We start from the raw sequence: 20,625 nt of genomic DNA on the forward strand, positions 1-20,625 counted from the left end.
TGAACGAATAAACCTATTGTATTGTAAAACATATATACTATACTTATTTTGGTTATTGTGGTTTGAAGAGGTTGAGTAATCTGAGTGCGACTCAGAAGTGTAAAGCAGTGGTGGCTGCAAAATCTGTGCGAAGCAGAGTATACAGCAGGGGTGGCTGCATATGTGAAGGCAACAAGTGCGTACAGTGGCGGCCAAATAGATCCGGACAACTTGGATTGGGAGTAGATGATGTTTCAGATTTTGAGGATGCATCCTCTATAGTGGACGGTGGGGCAAGACAGACACTAGTGAATCACACGTCTTTCACGTTACGCGACATCGAGGAATCGTTGAGTTATTTCAGTGGAGTAGGTCAGCTGGCAGTAAAATATTGGGTTACAGAATTTGACATTAGGAAGTTTTTATATGCCAAGCAACTTTTAAAAGGAGCGGCTAAAGTTTTTGTAAAAAGACAGAGGGGTATCAGCAGTTGGTCTTCCTTAGAGGATCTACTGTTTAAAGAATTCGAAGAAAGGGTTTCATCAGCGGAGGTGCATAGACAGTTACGTAATTGGCGCAAACGAAGTAATGAGGGTTACCGCGAATATTTGTATAAGTTAATGGAACTCGATTCTCAAACTGACCTCGATAAACCCAGTCTCATAGAATATTTTATTGAAGGTATACCGGATACCAGGATAGGGACCCCAATCGACGTGGGGAAGAGGTAAAAAACGAAGCCATCGAGGAGAGGAAACAACAGAAAAGAGACGTTGGTTTAGGTGTGGCACTGTAGGGCATTTAGCGAGTAACTGTTCTCAGCAAACTATCAAGTGTTTTAAGTGCGGTCAGAGTGAACACATCGCAAGACAGTATGGAAAGTCGTTAGGCGCGAAAGTCGAAAGAGCAAATACGTTATCAAATAAACAGTTAGGAGCATCTAATAAATGCGTAATTTTCAAGGAAATGGTACTGAACAGCATAAAATTGTCTGCCTCACTCGATACTGGGTGTGATCTCTGTTTACTCCGTTATGATGTTTTAATAAGTTTAGGAGGTTTCAAACTGGATAGTGACAAAAGGCGATTGATGGGAATAGGCAAAAGTGAACTTACAACAATTGGATAATTTTCATGCCAGCTTCATGTCGACGGGATAGACATACCGGTAGTTTTTCATGTAGTAGGTGATCGAGATATTTGCTATTCAGCAATCATAGGTAATAATATCCTAAAGTGTGTCGATCTAGAAGTGTCAGAAAACGGTGTAAAGTTTTTAAAGAAAAAGGGTAATAAATCCGAAGCTTAGAGTGATAAGATAGATAAAGAGAAAGAGAGAACTGAGGAAGGAGATTTATACGCGAATGGATGCACGAACTCGGCGAGGTTGGGTTGGTAGCTGCAGAACAAAGCAATACGGAAGAGTTAGATTTACATCATCAAAAAAAGGATCATGCGGACGAAAAAGTGAGTTTGCTTGGAGAATATTGCCCAAAGCCACAGTATAAATCACCAATTGAAATGAAGATTACCTTAACGGATGACATACCAACTTATCAGGGTCCACGTAGGATGCCTTACGTGGATCAGTGCATCGTAGAACAGCAAATAGGAAAATGGTTAAATGAGGGGATTATACAACCTAGTACCTCCAATTATGCGTCGCCCGTAGTATTAGTTCAAAAAAAGGATGGGAGCAAGAGGCTCTGTTGCGACTATCGACGCCTTAACTTAAAAATAATGAGGGATAACTTCCCAATGCCTATCATTGATGGCGTACTCGAGCGATTGCAAAGTGTCAGGGTATTTACTACACCAGATTTGGAAAACGGCTTCTTCCATATTCTTCTTCCGAGGAATTCGAGAAAGTTTACATCTTTTGTTACTCATAGTGGTCAATACGAGTTTCGTTTTGTCCCATTTGGGATATCAAACTCTCCAGCGGTTTTTTCGAGTTTTATTTTTGCAGTTTTCAGGGAGTACATTCAAGATGGTATATGCGTAGCTTACATGGTTGACCTGATCATTCCCTCTAAGGATAAAAAGGAAGGAATTCATGAGTTACGACGTGTTCTAGGGCTATGCAGCAGAATTTAATTTACATTTAAAATGGAAAAAGTGTCAGTTTCTCATGGAAACCGTGGAATTTTTGGGATACGTAATAGAGAAGGGTACGATTAGGCCATCAGAAGCTAAAGTTCAGGCAGTAAAAAACTTTCCTCTGCCACATGATCGTAAATCTGTGCAGCGTTATTTAGGGTTAACGACATTTTTTATTCGTTTCATTGAGGGATATGCAAGATTAGCTAAACCTCTATCAGACATACTACGCCAGTGTATAAAGTTTATCATAAACGACGAACAAGTCGCAGCTTTTCAGCAATTAAAAGCCGCTCTTATAAGTGCACCAGTTCTTCGGCTTTATAACCCGAAAGCGACAACAGAGGTACATACATACCGATGCTTCCATGCATGGGTATGGGGGTGTTTTGCTCCAAAAAGACGTAGACGATCAATTGTATCACCCTATACAATATATGAGCCGGACCAAACCGGCTGAAGAGAAATACCACGCCTATGAGTTGGAGGTATTGGCGATAGTGGAAGTCCTGAAAAAGTGGCGGTTGTATCTCTTGGGTATTAAGTTCAAAATTATCTGCAATAGACTGCAATGCGTTCACTATGACCGTGCAGAAAAAAGATATTCCTTTACGCGTCGAGCGGTGGGCACTTTTATTACAATATTACAATTACGAAATAGAACATAGATCGGGCAGCAAAATGCGTCATGTAGATGCGCTCAGTAGGGTATCTTGTTTGTTGCTTGAAGATATGTTGCACCATTGACTTCAGCAAGCACAGCAAGTGGACGATTGGGTCCGAGCAGTTGTTAAGGTATTGGAACATGAGGAGTATGAAGATTTTTACGTGAAGCAGGGTGTGCTCTATAAAGATCCCATCAAGGAACTTATAGTAGTACCAACTTTGATGGAAAACGAAGTCATTAGAATAGCTCATAAAAAAGGACATTTCTCAGTTAAAAGAACAATAGATTCAGTTGAAAAAACATTTTATATCCCAAGTCTGGCGGCAAAGGCCGAAAAGGTTGTGAAGAGTTGCATCGAATGCATAATATCCGAAAGTAAAACCGGTAGGAAGGAAGGATTTTTGTCTCCAATTCATAAAGAAGATAGTCCTCTTGGAACCTACCACACAGATCACGTCGGCTCCATCGAAACCACAAGTAAGTCCTATAATTATATTCTAATATTAGTCGACGCATTTTCAAAGCTTCTGTGGCTGTACCCCACGCAAAACACAGGTACCGATAGCGTAGTGGCAAACCTTTAAAAACAGTCAGCCCTGTTCGGTAGCCCCGAACGAATTATATCAGATAGGGGAACGGCGTTTACGTCAAGTATGTTTAAGCATTACTGCGTAAGCGAGGGAAAACAACATTTACTAATCGCCACAGGTGTTCTGAGGGGAAATGGCCAGGTAGATCGCATGGATAAAATCGTAACTCCGATGCTAGCAAAGATGTGTATTGAAAATCCATAGTCATGGTATAAGTATTTAGATCGAGTTCAGCAAACCATAAACAATACACCGCCGAGAAGTACAAGATTCTCACCCTTTCACCTTCTTACAGGTGTTGAAATGCGCGTTAATGCTGTGCCAGCACTAGCCGAGATGCTAGAAGAGATAACTATTGAAGATTTAGATAAAGAAAGAGAGTCACAACGAAAGGAAGCGCAGGAAAATATTGCAAAAATTCAGGAAGAAAATAAGAGATATTTTAACAAAAACATAAATGAAAGCGTACAGTATAAAATTGATGAGCCAGTTGCGATTAAGCGTACCCAATATGGTACTGCTTTAAAATTGAGACCCAAGTTTTTCGGTCCGTACAAGACAAAACAGACTTTAGCACACGACCGATACGAAGTAGAAAAGGTCACGAGGGCCCCGGGCACACGACGACTGTAGCTGAAAATATGAAAAGATGGCAACTTTCATTTGAGGGCGAATGCAGAGTCAGGAGGGCCGAATTTGGGATGGCATCCCTGGCAGAAAGGGAAAAATAGAGAAAAGGAACAACTTAGAAATGACATAGCTTGGGTTGCTCCGATGGCGATGAGCAAAAAGGGTGTGAGTTAGAAGCCAACCACTGAACTAGACGGACGTGCGCAGCAAACAGAGGGAAATGTTGTATTGTTCACTATATTTCAAACGCAAAAGTAGAAGAACAAATCTATTCTATTGTAAAACTGAAAACTATATTTTAACGCAGAAGTGAACGAATAAATCTTTTGTATTGTAAACTATATTTTAAACGCAAAAGTAAAAGAATATATCTATTGTATGGTAAAAGTGAAAACTATATTTTAACGCAAATGTAAAAGAACAAATCTATTGTATTGTAAAAGTGAAAACTATATTTTAACACAAAAGTGAAAGAATAAACCTATTGTATTGTAAAACATACTTATTTTGGTTATTGTGGTTTGAAGAGGGTGACGAACCCCACATTTATATATATACTATATAGGGTCTCCGACGCTTCCTTCTGGGTGTTACAAACTTCAAGACAAACTTAATATACCTTGTTCAGGGTATAAAAATAGAATATTTCTCAATACGACTTTATGGTGCATAGTTTTATTAGACATTATTTTATAATTTCACATGAGTACATACGCACTTAAAGCAACTCTATAGCGATATAAAGTTATAATATATATGTAAATCATTGACATCCCAAAATAATCCCATAAGATAAAACAAAAAGATGGTATACATACATATACTCATATTGAACATACTGATTTACCGTTAGTGCAGATGAGCGTTAAAGAATGAGGCACTCCACTTTAATTGCCCGAGAGGACATTGCTGTATCCTTCCATAAATATTGGATTTGTCTCTAATAATTTAATGCTAATACTAACAAAGAAATAAAAGGAATCAAAGATATTAAAGGAAGAAAAAATATCTCGTGGAGTTAAAAATCGACTGACCTTCTTTTCTTTTTATACTCTTGAATGTTGCTGTAGTATATAATAATTTTGTTCACCTAACGGTTGTTGTTTGGGATGGCGAGACGAATTGAATTCCGAGTGACTGTCTGTCTGTCCGTCTGTGGAACGAATAAATCTTTTGTATTGTAAATCTATATTTTATAAACGGGCGAGAGTTTTCCGGTCTTTGCAAGAAAGAGTAATTCATATTTGGAATATATCTAGAACGTCCAGAGCTATTGTGGCTGCTTCCGAAATCTGTTGTCATTCATAAGCCATGAAAAAATACATATGTATGTAGTTTTTCAGCAAGTAAGTGGATTGCGAATTATATCAATCCACACTTTATATAGAATATGACTCGTTCATTCAAGAATAAATTGCCAAAGAATTTATAACTTAGTTTTAAATGTCTCACACTTGATTCTAAATAAATACTATATATGTTCATGACCTCCACACCTAATTATTTGCAAATAATTTCACTTATAACTATTTTAACACAAAATTGGCGTAGACAAAGATTATAGTTAACAACAGCGCGCCAGTTGTTTCTCTTTTTCGATACGTGGCGCCAATTGGATATTCCAACAGTCAGGTCCTTCTTATTGGTTGGTCTTCCTCTTCCTCTGCTTCCCCCAGGCGGGTATTGCGTTCAGAGCTGGAGTGTTTTCATCCATCCGGACAACTTGACCTAGCCAGCGTAGCCGCTGTGTTTTAATTCGCTGTCGTATTCTCGTACAGCTCATCGTTCCATCGAATGCGATATTCGCCGTGGCCAATGCGCAAAGGACCATAAATCTTCGCAGAATTTTTCTCTCGAAAACTCGTAACGTCGACTCATCGGTTTTTACAAAGCCTCTCACGGGAATTATGAGCGACTTATAAGTTTAGACCCCTTGTTCTTGTCCAGCAGAGGAACTAACAGGTGTTGAGGCCGATGATATCAATATCAAAATAGAAGATGGTACCTTCTCTATTTAGTTCTGCAGCTCGAACGACAGGTTGAAGAAGTCCACGATAGGGAATCACCTTGTCTGAAACATCGTTTGGTATCGAACGGCTCGGAGAGGTCCTTCCCGATCCTGACGGAGCTTTTGGTGTTACTCAACGTCAGTTTACACAGCCGTATTAGTTTTGCGGGGATACCAAATTCAGACATCGTGGCATAAAGGCGGCGCCTTTTCTTGCTGTCGAAAGCAGCTTTGAAATCGACGAAGAGGTGGTGTGTGTCGATTCTCCTTTAACGGGTCTTTTCCAAGATTTGGCGCATGGTGAATATCTGGTCGGTTGTTGATTTTCCAGGTCTAAAGCCACACTGATAAGGTCCAATCAGTTTGTTGACGGTGGGCTTTAATCTTTCACACAATACGCTCAATAGAACCTTATATGCTATGTTAATTAGGCTTATCCCACGGTAGTTGGCGTAGATTGTGGGGTCTCCCATTTTGTGGATTGGGCATAGCACACTTAAATTCCAATCGTTGGGCATGCTCTCGTCCGACCATATTTTACAAAGAAGCTGATGCACGCCCCGTATTAGTTCTTCGCCGCCGTGTTTGAATAGCTCGGCCGGTAGTCCTTCGGGCCCTGCCGTTTTGTTGTTCTTGAGGCGGGCAATTGCTATTCGAACTTCTTCATGGTCGGGTAATGGAACGTCTGCTCCATCGTCATCGATTGGGGAATCGGGTTCTTCTTCTCCTGGTGTTGTGCGTTCACTGGCATTCAGCAGGTTGGAGAAGTGTTCCCTCCATAATTCAGCTATGCTCTGGGCATCAGTGACTAGATCAACTTTGGGGGTTCTACAAGGGTATGCTCAGGTCTTGAAACCTTCTGTAAGCCACTGCATTTTTTCGTAGAATTTTCGAGCATTACCCCTGTCGGCCAGCTTATCAAGCTCTTCGTACTCACGCATTTCGGCCCCTTTCTTCTTCTGTCTGCAAATGCGTCTGCTTCTCTCTTCAACTCTCGGTATCTATCCCATCCCGCACGTGTAGTGGTCGATCGTAACGTTGCGGGTACCTGTTTTCTCTCCGCTGCGACACGGCACTCCTCGTCGTACCAGCTGTTCTTTTGCTCTTTCCGAAAACCAATGGTTTCGGTTGCAGCTGTACGTAAGGAATTTGAAATGCCGTCCCACAGTTTCCTTATACCGAGTTGTTGACTAGTGCTCTCAGAGAGCAGGAGGCAAGCCGAGTAAGAAAATCGTTCGGCTGTCTGTTTGAAGCTTCTCGATCGTGTTTGAGCGTCGTTTTTGCTGGCCAACTTGCGAATCTTAGCTGCAACAGGATAGTGGTCCGAGTCGATGTTAGGACCTCGGAGCGCACGCACATTGATGATGGCTGAACGTTCTCCGAAGTTTTCGGAGTCTCTCCTCAAAATGGCCATAGAATCGCGAGTCTCTGTGTGTCCATCGCATGTCAGCCTTTATTTTTAGGACATCAACCAGCTGGGCCACCTTCAATTGTTGAATTCCACATGTCAATCCATATTCCGTTTGCCATGGTCGTCATCAAAAGGGGTCTCTTCCATTTTTGGCAACAAAAAAGTTTGTTCGAACGGCTACCCAGAGGATCGAACGATAGCGATCGCCATTCACTCCATCCTCAACCACAATCGCGTTGTTAAAAAAAACGATATCAAACCAGTTATATAAATGTTACACATACGCCATGGTGAGCTATGTACGAAACTATTAAAACTTATACGACCAAAGGTAGGACGAAATTGTTAAGAAATAGCGTATAAACTTTAACACTTGGATTCTAATAAAGTCAGTGCAAAACTCTTGCCCTAATGGGAAATTTTTCTGGGAACATACGGATGCATAGACTGCGCATAAGCTTTTATAGTCTAAACAACTTTTCGTTCAAGGAAACACTTATGTATTTCGGGTCCAAAAGTTAGAAAAAGCATATTTAAACCAAATTGTAAATATACAGTATTTTGGTTTAAATTTAAAAAACTGTGATCTGCATATTATGAAGCCTATTGCTCCAAGCATTCTTTGTGAAAATGTTGAATGAGTTTCGCGCAGAAAAGTTTTTTCAAAAGTTTGTCATGCATGGTAAATACTTGTATGTATGCATATTAGCACTGATTAAAAACAGTTTCAAAACAATCGAGATTTGCTGCCTAAATGAACATAGCTTGAATAACGTTGGTTTTAAAGACTTAAAACCCTAAAAATGTAAAAAGAAAGTTATAATTTATTCTAATTAAATAAAGGAATAAAAGAAAGCTCAAATTGTGGAAAACTTTTTTATTTTGATTCTTAATATTATTTTTTCTATCATAAGCTAATTTGATGATAACATGATTTTAGTTTGAAATTCAAATTGTGAAAATAAATTAAAAAAGAGTACATTTCGATGAGCAAATTGTACTATATACCTATTGGTGTTAGCTTGTGTAGCGCTAACCTCCAGTTAATAGGAGAGTGGTCAATTGTGCAGAAAATAATAATGATTTTTATGCTTTTGTCAAGTTTAAGCAATTCTGTGGTCAAACTAACTTGAAATACCTTTGAGTTGATAGAATTTTTTATAGAGCGGAGTATTGTTTAGTAAAAATGCTGTATTACGATTACTACGTATGGCCACTGGCCATATTTATAAATATGAAACTCTAGATGCGTGGGTAATTGACACACCATTGTGACATTCTTTTGAGCGCATACTATGGCTAGCTACAGGTATGTTATTATAACGTGGCCAAAAATAATTGATTTACAATGGAATCTACATCATCAATCCAACTCTCTATATAACAAAATGTTTAATTTCATAGACATTACTACGTTAAATATGTAAATGCAATGGATAGCATTTTAATATTTCAACATGGCAAATGTAAACAATTAACGAAATTGCTATAAGTAGTTGTAATAGAGTTTAGAACTCTATTAAGAATTAGTATAAGAATGTACAAAGGAAATGCATAAGAACATTTTTGTAAAGTTGTAAAAGTAAACATACTATATGCAAATTTGAAGCAGTATACCTTTTAAAATTACGGCATAGAACTAATATGTAGCATATTTGAAAACACATGCCGAAAAGTTGCAAATTTAACTAACTACACTCAGGTGTTTCTGAACTTTTTAGCGATTCATAAAGGGTGCTACTATTATTACTATTATTTTGACTAGCAGGTGAGCGTAAACTCAAGCCTTTTCAATCACTTTCACACTGTACTACTTTCAGCATTGTGTAGGGTTATTTGTGGGTAAGGCATACATACATATGCATATGGTAATCTCAATTTCGATGTTAATGGTCTATAACTTACCAAGTAGTAAGTTAAAATATGAGCCAATCCTGAATTATGACGATCATTTGCCGGCATAGAACAGCTCACTGCAAATATAGGAGTATATTAACTATATGCCACTGTTACTTTTTAAGGATGAATTTTTGGCAACTAAGCAGAAAGACCGGAAGGAGATCTTCGTAATATTTAGTCACAGTGGATATATGATAATACACATATAAAATTTTGTTTTGAGAAGTAGTAAACAATTTACGAAGGACTAAAGTCGAAGCACAACCCGTTTCGTAAATTACTTAATTTTTTTGTTTGAAAAACCGCCTTTGCTTACATATTCATTTATGTACATATGCATTTACTAAGCAAATTGTATTAGAAAATGTAATATACGAACTCCTGTGAATTAAAGAGAGCTACTAATCATACCCACTTTTAATTTATCTAGCGTGTATACTACTATTGGCAAGGGAACTTCTGCCGGGATCTCTAGTATAATTTAGCAGATCAAAACATTACACATATTGTAATACATTGTGACAAAACGTACCATTATAAGAAAAGGATTATCCCTATATTCAGTTATATATATCACACATTGACCAATATTTTCGATTAAAAGTCAACTATAGGTACCGGAATCTAACAATTGTTGGTCGTAAGGTGGCACATACCAAGGACATTATTCGTGCAAAGTTTCATACCGTTATAAGTCTTGCGGTATTTTCGCTAGTTGGCGCTGAAAGCGCGTAGTTCTAGTTTTATTCGTCGCATCGGGTCATGCTATACCTTTTTGGAAAGCTCATTTCACGCGCTAACACGTGTTTGATTGATTGTCGTTTCTTTTAAGTCGTTCGTGAGTTAAAGCGTCGCAAACATGGAGCAAAATAAAGAGAAAATACGGCATATTTTACAGTACTAGTACAATAAAATTTGTGCAGTTTAGGGACCCGATACAGTTTCCATTTCCACCGCACAACGATGGTTTCAACCTTGTCGTTCTGGTGTAGCGGTGGTCGAACATGCGCCACGCTCCGGAAGGCCTGCCGTCGAAAATTGCGATAAAATCGGTGAATTGGTCGAAAGAGACCGGCATAGTAGCAACCGTAGCATCGGTCAAGAGCTGAGCATGAGTCATCAAAAATTCATTTCAATTTCAATAAAAAAAAGTTCAATAAAAATACCGCAAGACTTTTTTGACAAACCAATTGCATTTTTGATTTTTGTACAGAAAACTAAACGATTCAAGGGAATATGAGATTTCACCAAAACGTGGACGGTTTAATGTCTCTGGAATAAAAAGTTATTGATTTGTCGCGCTTTTAGTAGTTTTTAACAGTACCGTTACATGGGGAGTGAGCGGCGTTATCTTCCGATTTTATTCATCAAACTGGTGGTAGCAGTTCTTATAAGATTTGTACTTAGCAAATTTGGTTGTTGTAGCTTAAGTTGTTTAGGAGGGATATGTACAAAAAAGTTTGCACAGGTGCCTCTTGCTCTTGTGATTTTTATAACTTAATTTAGTGCTTAGTTATGGCATTTTATATGTTTTCGATTAATGGCAATTTGTGGGCGTTGCAGTGGTTCGCACCCATTTACGAACTCAAAATTTTTTTTTTGTACTAAGGAACACACATACTAAGATTCATTGAGACATCTCAATTTTTAATCAACAGATCAAACAGACAGACAGTCACCCGGATTTCAACTTTTATTGTCACCCTGATCATTTATATATATAACCCTATAACCGGTTGCAAGAGTATAAACAAATTTGTCTCAAATTTTGTATTTCTAACAAAATTTTGTCTGCGGAAGCATTGTGAATGTTAAAAGCACATGAGTGTTACAAAGCTTTCAAAGACTGTAGAGATATCGTTGAAGTCATGCTTCGTTCTGGACGATCTTCGACCTCTTTAACTGATAAAAAAAAAAACAAAAAGCGAGGGATGTCGTGCTTAAAAATCGTGAGGCAATTGTTAGAAAAATTGCAAGAAAGCTCGATATCTTTCGCGAATTCGTTCGACTGATTGACGGTCCGTGAAACCAGTTTTCAGTCGATCGAAGAGATAAAACATAATTCGCTGAAGGAGCTGAAGGCCATTCCAAAAAGTGCTTATGAAAAGTGTTTCGAGGACTGGAAACATCGTTGGCATAATTGTATTACATATAGTGGGGATTACTTCGAAGGCGACAAAATAAATATTGATGAATATTTAAAAATTTTACGTTTAGTTTACATTTTACGGCTACTCTTTTGTCACAATATACATATATGGATTTATAGTATAATGGAATGAAAACCCATCAGCGAATTTAAACTTTATGATTATTTTTTATGTCATGTGTAGAAGTTCACGCAAGTGAGGAAAGTTCTCTGATCGCCATTTACTTGGGAGTGGCCAGAAACGCTTCTTTTACACATGGCTCAGACAGCTCACTACTTCCGGTCTTTGACCAAGTATCCTCTGGGTAGCCTAAGAACATCCGTTCGAAGGCGAGCTAATGTGAGAAGGCGAAACATTCCCTACATAGGGTTGTGCGCTGGGTTTGGGACCCGCCACGTAAAAAAACACTCGAATGAAAAAGAAAAGCAGCCTCGGATGAGAGACCCCCCTTTTGATGACAACCATGGCAAACGAAATAAGGACTACGATTTGAGGGCATGCACCTGGAATCTCCAGACCCTTAATTGGGAAGGTGCCGCTGCCCAGCTGGTTGATGTCCTCGCAAAAATAAAGGCTGACATCACCGCCGTCCAAGAAATGCGATGGACGGGACAAGAACAGAGACGAGCAGGTAATTGTGACATTTACTACAGTGGCCATATAAAGGAGCGCAAGTTTGTTGTTGGATTCGTGGTGGGAGAGAGACTCCGTCGCCGAGTACTATCATTCACTCCGGTGAATCAACGTCTAGCCACAATCCGCATCAAAGCGAGGTTCTTCAACATATCGCTGATTTGCGCCCACGCCCCGACGAAAGAGAAGGACGATGTGACCAAAGATGTCTTTTATGAGCGCTTGTAGCGCACTTATGAGAGCTGCCCCCGCCACGATGTCAAACTCGTGCTTGGCGACTTTAACGCTAGGGTGGGTAAAGAAGGTATCTTTGGCACTACGGTCGGTAAATTCAGCCTCCACGACGAAACATCCCCAAATGGGTTGAGGCTGATCGACTTCGCCGGGGCCCGAAATATGATTATCTGTAGTACTAGATTCCAGCATAAGAAGATTCATCAAGCTACCTGGCTGTCTCCGGATCGAAAAACTACCAACCAGATCGATCATGTTGTGATAGATGGAAGACACGTCTCCAGTGTTTTAGATGTGCGTGCGCTCCGAGGTCCTAACATCGACTCGGACCACTATCTTGTTGCAGCTAAGATTCGCACCCGCCTCTGTGCAGCAAAAAACGCACGCCAACAAACACAAGGAAGGTTCGACGTCGAGAAGCTGCAATCACAACAGACAGCCGAACGATTTTCTACTCGGCTTGCACTCCTGCTCTCTGAGAGCACTCGTCAACAACTCGGTATAAGGGAACTATGGGACGGCATTTCAAACTCCTTACGTACAGCTGCAACCGAAACCATTGGTTTTCGGAAAGTGCAAAAGAACAGCTGGTACGACGAGGAGTGCCGTGTCGCAGCGGAGGGAAAACAGGCTGCCTACCTCGCAACATTACGATCGACCACAACACGTGCGGGATGGGATAGATACCGAGAGTTGAAGAGAGAAGCGAGACGCATTTGTAGACAGAAGAAGAAAGGGGCCGAAATGTGTGAGCATGAAGAGCTTGATAAGCTGGCCGACAGGAGTAATGCTCGAAAATTCTACGAAAAAATGCAGTGGCTTACAGAAGGTTTCAAGACCTGAGCATACCCTTGTAGAACCCCCAAAGGTGATCTAGTCACTGATGCCCAGAGCATACTTAAATTTTGGAGGAAACACTTCACACACTGCACAACGCCAATAGAAGGCGATTTCGATTCCCCAATCGATGACGATGGAGCAGACGTTCCATTGCCCGACCACGAAGAAGTTCGAATAGCAATTACCCGCCTCAAGAAGAACAAAGCGGCAGGGGCCGACGGACTACCGGCCGAGCTATTCAAATACGGCGGCGAAGAACTGATAAGGAGCATGCATCAGCTTCTTTGTAAAATATGGTCGGACGAAAGTATGCCCAACGATTGGAATTTAACTGTGATATGCCCAATCCATAAAAAAGGAGACCCCACAATCTGCGCCAACTACTTGGGATCAGCCTCCTCAATATGGCATATAAGGTTCTATCGAGCGTATTGTGTGAAAGTTTAAAGATGACCGTCAACAAACTGATTGGACCTTATCAGTGTGGCTTCAGACCTGGAAAATCAACAACCGACCAGATATTCACCATGCGCCAAATCTTGGAAAAGACCCGTGAAAGAAGAATCGACACACACCACCTCTTCGTCGATTTCAAAGCTGCTTTCGACAGCACGAAAAGGAGCTGCCTTTATGCCACGATGTCTGAATTTGGTATCCCCGCAAAACTAATACGGCTGTGTAAACTGACGTTGAGTAACACCAAAAGCTCCGTCAGGATCGGGAAGGACCTCTCCGAGCCGTTCGATACCAAACGTGGTTTCAGACAAGGCGATTCCCTATCGTGGGACTTCTTCAACCTGCTTCTGGAGAAAATAGTACGAGCTGCAGAACTAAATAGAGAAGGTACCATCTTCTATAAGAGTGTACAGCTGCTGGCGTATGCCGATGATATTGATATCATCGGCCTCAACACCCGCGCTGTTAGTTCTGCTTTCTCCAGGCTGGACAAGGAAGCACAGAAAATGGGTCTGTCTAAACTCTATAAGTCGCTCATAATTCCCGTCCTGCTGTATGGTGCAGTCGACGGTACGAGTTTTCGAGAGAAAAATTCTGCGAAGATTTATGGTCCTTTGCGAATTGGCCACGGCGAATATCGCATTCGATGGAACGATGAGCTGTACGAGATATACGACGACATCGACATAGTTCAGCGAATTAAAAGACAGCGGCTACGCTGGCTAGGTCATGTTGTCCGGATGGATGAAAACACTCCAGCTCTGAACGCAATACCCGCCTGGGGAAGCAGAGGAAGAGGAAGACCTCCACTCCGTTGGAAGGACCAAGTGGAGAAGGACCTGACTTCGCTTGGAATATCCAATTGGCGCCACGTAGCGAAAAGAAGAAACGACGGGCGCGCTGTTGTTAACTCGGCTATAATCGCGTAAGCGGTGTCTACGCCAATTAATAAGAAGAAGAAGATTATTTTTTACATAAGTAAATATTTGGGTAAATTTGAAGTGAATGTGAATTTTTATTAACGCTGTTCTGCACGCATGCAAATTATAGCCATTTAACCAATTTAGGAATGAATAATTTGCGGACTGTGGCAAATTCGAGTGCAAAATTCTAGTAATAGTGGAAAGGCTGGGAAATATTCATAACAATTACTAATATTTAAATAAAAGTCCAAAATTCAAAATGCTTTCATATGTAGTTATATAGTATGTACGTTGATGTAAAATGAAATGAGATATAAATGGATAAAAGCAGAGTAACTTATTTGATATATACATATGTATGCATGAAATCATATTGCTCCCGAAAGCAATAATACGTAGATGGTCGAATAAATGGTGCCTGCTTCATGAATTTTAATGAAGCATTATTATGTGAGAAAATTAAGATTAACATGATGAGATCTGTGAAATTAATATAAGTCAGATGTTAAAGTTAGTATAATAATGTAAAACAAACAAAATGTAACAAATGATCATATATACATATATGAATTTTATAATATTATGTATATTAAGTAAGTGAAGTTTCCCAAATATTCTGTTAGAAAAGTTTAACTGATGAAATAATTGTAATACAATATTAGTGTAAAATAAGAGTTTTATATGTGAAAAAAATATTTATTTTCAATAACTTTGTTTAAAAAAATGATAAACGTTGTAATTCTTGAATGATTCAATTAGATTTAACAGCATTGTTCGAGAATTAAACAGACCCACATAAAAACCCGGAAATTAAATGCAAAAAAGATTACCAATTCAGTTAACAGAAATCTTATAGCACTTTGTAAGCATTTTGTTTAAGAACAATTTTTTTAAAAGCTAGAAATTAAGGTTTTAGAATATTTTTGATATCGAGTTTACCAAAAATGTTTTTTAAATATTTTATCTACACTTTTCAATTGAATTTTAAAATTTTTTTTTAATTTTTAAAATGAAGTTTAAAATTAGTTTAATATATGTAAAGTCACCTCTCATTTTGATAAAAATTAAATTATTAAAAATATTGAAATATAAAGTACAAAGCCAATAACTTAGCCAGGGAAGGCACCCTGGTCTCGCTTACATCGGAATAGGACCGAGTTGAATCTTCACTAGCATTTTGTTTTCTAGAACTAGACAGTAGTGAAGCTCGTGTGCGCTTAGCAGGCTCCTTTGTGAGGAGATCCTTTAGGATTATAGTAAAACGCAGGAGATCTACTGAACTGCTAGCCGCTATCGTAGAGACATTTCCCAATAGCCAATCACGCGGTAAGGCGAAAAATCTGGTCGAACGCAACTTGTCAAAGTTGTATGAAGAAGGGTGAGATGGAAACAACCTACAATTTCTCCTACATTGTCCAATCTATGCAAGACTCAGGTGAAAACATCGCAGTTGAGATGCCCAAGTAATTTTAGCGCAGTTTTTTTTAGCGTCCGTTGAGATTTTAACCCATAGACCTAGATGTTATCGTATCGTCAGAGCAGACAAAAGTTTAAATAAGTAGTTTAAATGAGAATAAGATAAAATTTGTACAGGATTTAAATACACAAAATAAATTATTTCTTTAATATTATTTGTATACCCATATAACCATGTACGGCGAATTTGTTATCATCACTATATGGTACTAATGTCAATCATCTTTTAACGGTTGCGGGCAGCCAGTGAAGAATTTGTGAAATTAAAGAAAATGCAATGAACCATTGCAAATGAATTGAATGCACGCGTACCCATAAATATATGTGACGCCGCACATAGAAACCCGGCTAGTGTGTCAAAATGTCGATTATTGGTTTTCAACGAGAATGTACGTAGAACTACAGCCAAAACAATGAGCGTTCGATTACCATCACAACACTCAGACGGCTTCATTGTGCTAAACTGCTAACATAGTAACGAACAAGGAAGAAGAGAGAGAGAAAACGTGCTCTACATCTTTCGACGCCTCTCGTGAAAAATTCTGTTTTGACACATTAGCCGGGTTTCTATGTGCGGGGTCACATATGTACTATATACATATGTACATAGATTTGGACGCTTTCAACGCCTACTCACATCACAGCAATCCAGTACTTTTATTTAACCTTTTATTATTTTTAAAAAATTATAGCATGCACATTTCAACCAATTTTTAATCATTGCCGTCAAATGAAACAATGGGATTTGGTCAAGAGTAATGAATGACTAAGGCATTCACATCTTGCATTTAAGTTGATTTACTTATCTCCAAATTTATCATTCATTATGCTTCAGCTTTGGCAAGGGTATGACTTATGACTTATTATGAATTGAGTTATTTAAGACGGAAATAGTATTCGGTTCAAAAAAACTTTTGTTAGCTGAATGGAATTATTTTGGCGATAGTTGTATTTAGGAAATTTCCCCGTATAAAAACTTGAAAAAATCGGAAGAATTCATAATTCGAAATATTCAAAAATATTTTTTCAAAAGGATTTTAAAAATTCAAATTATTTCCGAAGTTATAGCCGTTTTAGTGTCGTTAGCAGACTACTGCAACAACAGGCAACTTAACTTAAAACTTTAAACACATTTTTCTCCAAGCTCTTTTTCGATCAGACAATATTTCAAGTTCTAATCAGCCGATTTACTTGAAATACGGCGTGAATATTCTTTAAATATATCCCTAGTACATAAAGCTTGATTTTTTTTAGTTTTGCAGCTGCTTGAGATAGCGACATTCGCACTAATCAATAACTCAATAAAATATCCCCTTTAATGATGACTTACATAAATAATGGTTTTATTGCAGTAATACACATTACACGTTACACAGCTAACATACCCAAAATAGCTACATTAAATGTTCTTAAGTTCATTGGACTTTGATATAAGAATAAGCTGCACTGCATATTCCTTTCTTTGAAACTGATAGTGAAAAATATTACCCATGGTGACCTCCAGTTGACAACCACAAATGTTTGGAGAAACTCGCCCAAATTTCCATCAAACGCTTACATCATATTTCTCCTTATCTCCTTGAACTTGTGATTTTAGAAAAAAAGGTGCGTGGAGTCCCTACGCGCGGATGAAGTTATACTTCTTAGTGATATTCCAGGAAATGCATATCATTTTGTATGAAAGAAAACTAGAAAACTTAAATTCACATTTTATAAATTTATTATGCACATAAAATTAAGTATAAAGCAAAGTCTAAATGAAGGAACTTTGACTAGAAAAGTAGTTCTGTCTCTTCGTTGCGGAAGAGAATATGCAGCGTAATCATCTATCTTTTGTAATCCATCAACACGCGTTGAAGGCTCAGCAGTTATCTGTGAATTGACGACCGTTGATTCATCAGTAGTTAAAGATGCTCCCGCAGAGATTGATGGAACAGCAAACGTTGAATCTTTTTTTACGCGCTCTTTAATATTCCGCAGCTGTTTTCCTCTTCTTCGTTTGACTGCCAGCTATCATTTCCAATTTCTCCTTTTCCCGCTCTGCTTTCTTTCGTGCTCGGTATTCACGATAATATTTTGCTGTTTTCCCTCCTCTTGAAACACGGGCTACACTGTCTTTTTCCGCTGTAAAATCAATTTAAAATCAAAACATTAAAATTTTTGCCAATCCAATTGATATTGGTTTCAAGGCACAAGTTTAATGCACAAGGTGCATCTATTACGCACAATTGAAATATTCAAGAGAAACTTACCATTACATAACCTGGAATCCGCTCTGTTATGCGTAAGTTGGAAATTTTGCGCGAATAAGACGTGTGCGGGTTAAGTCGTGAATTTACTTATATTAATTAATTTGAAAGTGCCGTAAAATGCGAAACGAAATTTCAATAAATTTAAATAAATTTAAGTAAATTTACATGTATTTTCATTTATATTTAATTGTCAATAAATTTTTTACAAATTATTTGCCCTAGTTGTCCATTTTTTATTTTCTCACACATTTCAGCCGATTTTTGTATAGAAATTTGACCGGCGTAGAAGCAAAATGCGAAACAATCATACATACATATATTAGGTCGTTTGCACATTTGTCCGTATGTTTGCGAAAGCAAATGTTCTACAAAAGCATATTTCTATACTTAAACAAAATTATTAGAACCATCGTATGTTTCTTATGTAAATGCATAACCAAACCATACTTAAGTCAGCGCAACCTAAGTGTCAATGGTGGTGTTGGTGGTAAGCGCTTGGAAAGTCAAGATGCTACCACAGGTTCGAATCTTGACAGAATAAATTTTTAATTGTTTGCTTTTAACATCGTATACTATACAAATAAATATTTTTCTTACCAATTAAAATTAAATTTATCACAGCAATATTATGTATATGTGCATTATGTATATTGCTGTGATAAATTTAATTTCTATTAGTAAGAAAAATATTGATTTGTATAGTGTACGATGTTAAAAGACATACATCTTCTATCTTATCTTGTGTATCTGCACATGCTCATATGAGTGTAAGTATACGCATGTGCGCGTTCAGAAAATGAAATCATATTTTCATCACTTATCAATATACTTATTACATGTGCGCGCATTGACTTGCATGTTCATACATTCATATATACTTATATGTACATATATTTGCATACATTGCCAAACAAATAATGCACAAGCATACAAACATACATATGCGTACATATGAATATGTCACCAACAAAAAATTGATATTCACAAGTCAATATGGCAGCCAAGTTGGCGAAGAACAAGTGTAGTAAATTTTACAACAAAAACGATTTCATTCATGAACGCAGGCGCAAATTCAACAAGCGATCTCGCTTCATTCATAAAAACAGAGGCCGTAACATCTCCCCGAGCATGCCTTTGCCAACAAGTCGTATTTTCGCGACGATGGCAAAAGCTTAAAATCATAAATTGCACAACTTTCTGGTGCTTCTCGCAGAAAACTGCGTACATATTTACGCATGTTTGTAGGCGAAGCTGCTACAGCGGCAAGGGGTGACAATCGGCGGCCATTACTTTACTTATGCCATAGAAATTATATTGCTACGAATATGGAAATGACAACGAAATAATGCAAATATGCATATTTCTAAATGTCATTAATTTCTTTGAAGAAATGAAAGGAATGAATGATCCTGAGAAGTATCGTCTTAACTTTTCAACGGCCAACGCAGAGCATTTCAACCAAAAGGAATTTATTCATTAAAATCACCGCTCAGAAGTCGTTTTATCCGTTGTAAGCGAACGATTTTCGAAGAAACATCATTTCTAATATGCCACAAGACAAAATTAGAAATGAACTTCTTAAAGCTCACGCTGTCAGATAAAACGATATACTTCGTCATTGCGGGTCGATTTCCAAAAAATTTAAATGAAGACTAATAACAGAAATGATGCTGTGAAGTATAGTCTTAATTTTTCAAAGGCCAACGCAGACTATTTAAAGCAAAAGTCACACAAAATAGTTGAGAATTCGCAGACATAAAAGACAAACGAAAGAAAAAGAAGTATAACTTCAATAATACACAAGCATACGAACATACATATGCGCAGCAGCAAGGAAAGAGGTAACAATCGGCGACCCATTGTATATTTCTTTCATGCATAACCAAACCATAATTACGACAACGCAATGCAAGTGTCAATGGTGGTGTTGGAGGTAAGCGCTTTAAAAGTTACGACGAGCACGTAGGTTCGAATCCCAACAGTATTTATTTTTAATTGAATATGTCACCAACCAAAAATTGAAACATTGTTCTACAAAAACAACAACAGCATAAGCATGGCAACATTGTGTTGTTGGTAGAAAAGCCGAGCTGTGCCGAAAGAAACGAACAAACGATCGCCGATTGTCACCGCTTCGCTTGCTGCTCGAACATCTTCGCAGACAAGGTTGCGTAGATTCCTATTGAGCAAAGTTGCGTAGATTCATATTGAGCAAGGTTGCGCAACCTGAATCTATCGCGACCTTTTTCGAACTCGTGTAAGAAGTATAACTTCAAAAAAAAGAAACGGTTCCCTTGGGTTGCACAGAAGCTACTATACCCCTCACAATTGCATTTCTTTTAGTAACTATGTGTTCAGTTTGTATGGAAGTTATACGC

General features: G+C 38.3%; 1 pseudogene; it reads right to left on the reverse strand.

Moving 5' to 3' along the window:
* Positions 1–19,731: 19,731 nt before the first annotated feature.
* Positions 19,732–19,934, reverse strand: LOC126760836 (small nucleolar RNA U3; annotated as a pseudogene).
* Between the last annotated feature and the right edge of the window lie 691 nt (positions 19,935–20,625).

The sequence above is a fragment of the Bactrocera neohumeralis genome, chromosome 5 (genome assembly GCF_024586455.1).
Source record: "Bactrocera neohumeralis isolate Rockhampton chromosome 5, APGP_CSIRO_Bneo_wtdbg2-racon-allhic-juicebox.fasta_v2, whole genome shotgun sequence".
Lineage (NCBI taxonomy): Eukaryota > Metazoa > Arthropoda > Insecta > Diptera > Tephritidae > Bactrocera > Bactrocera neohumeralis.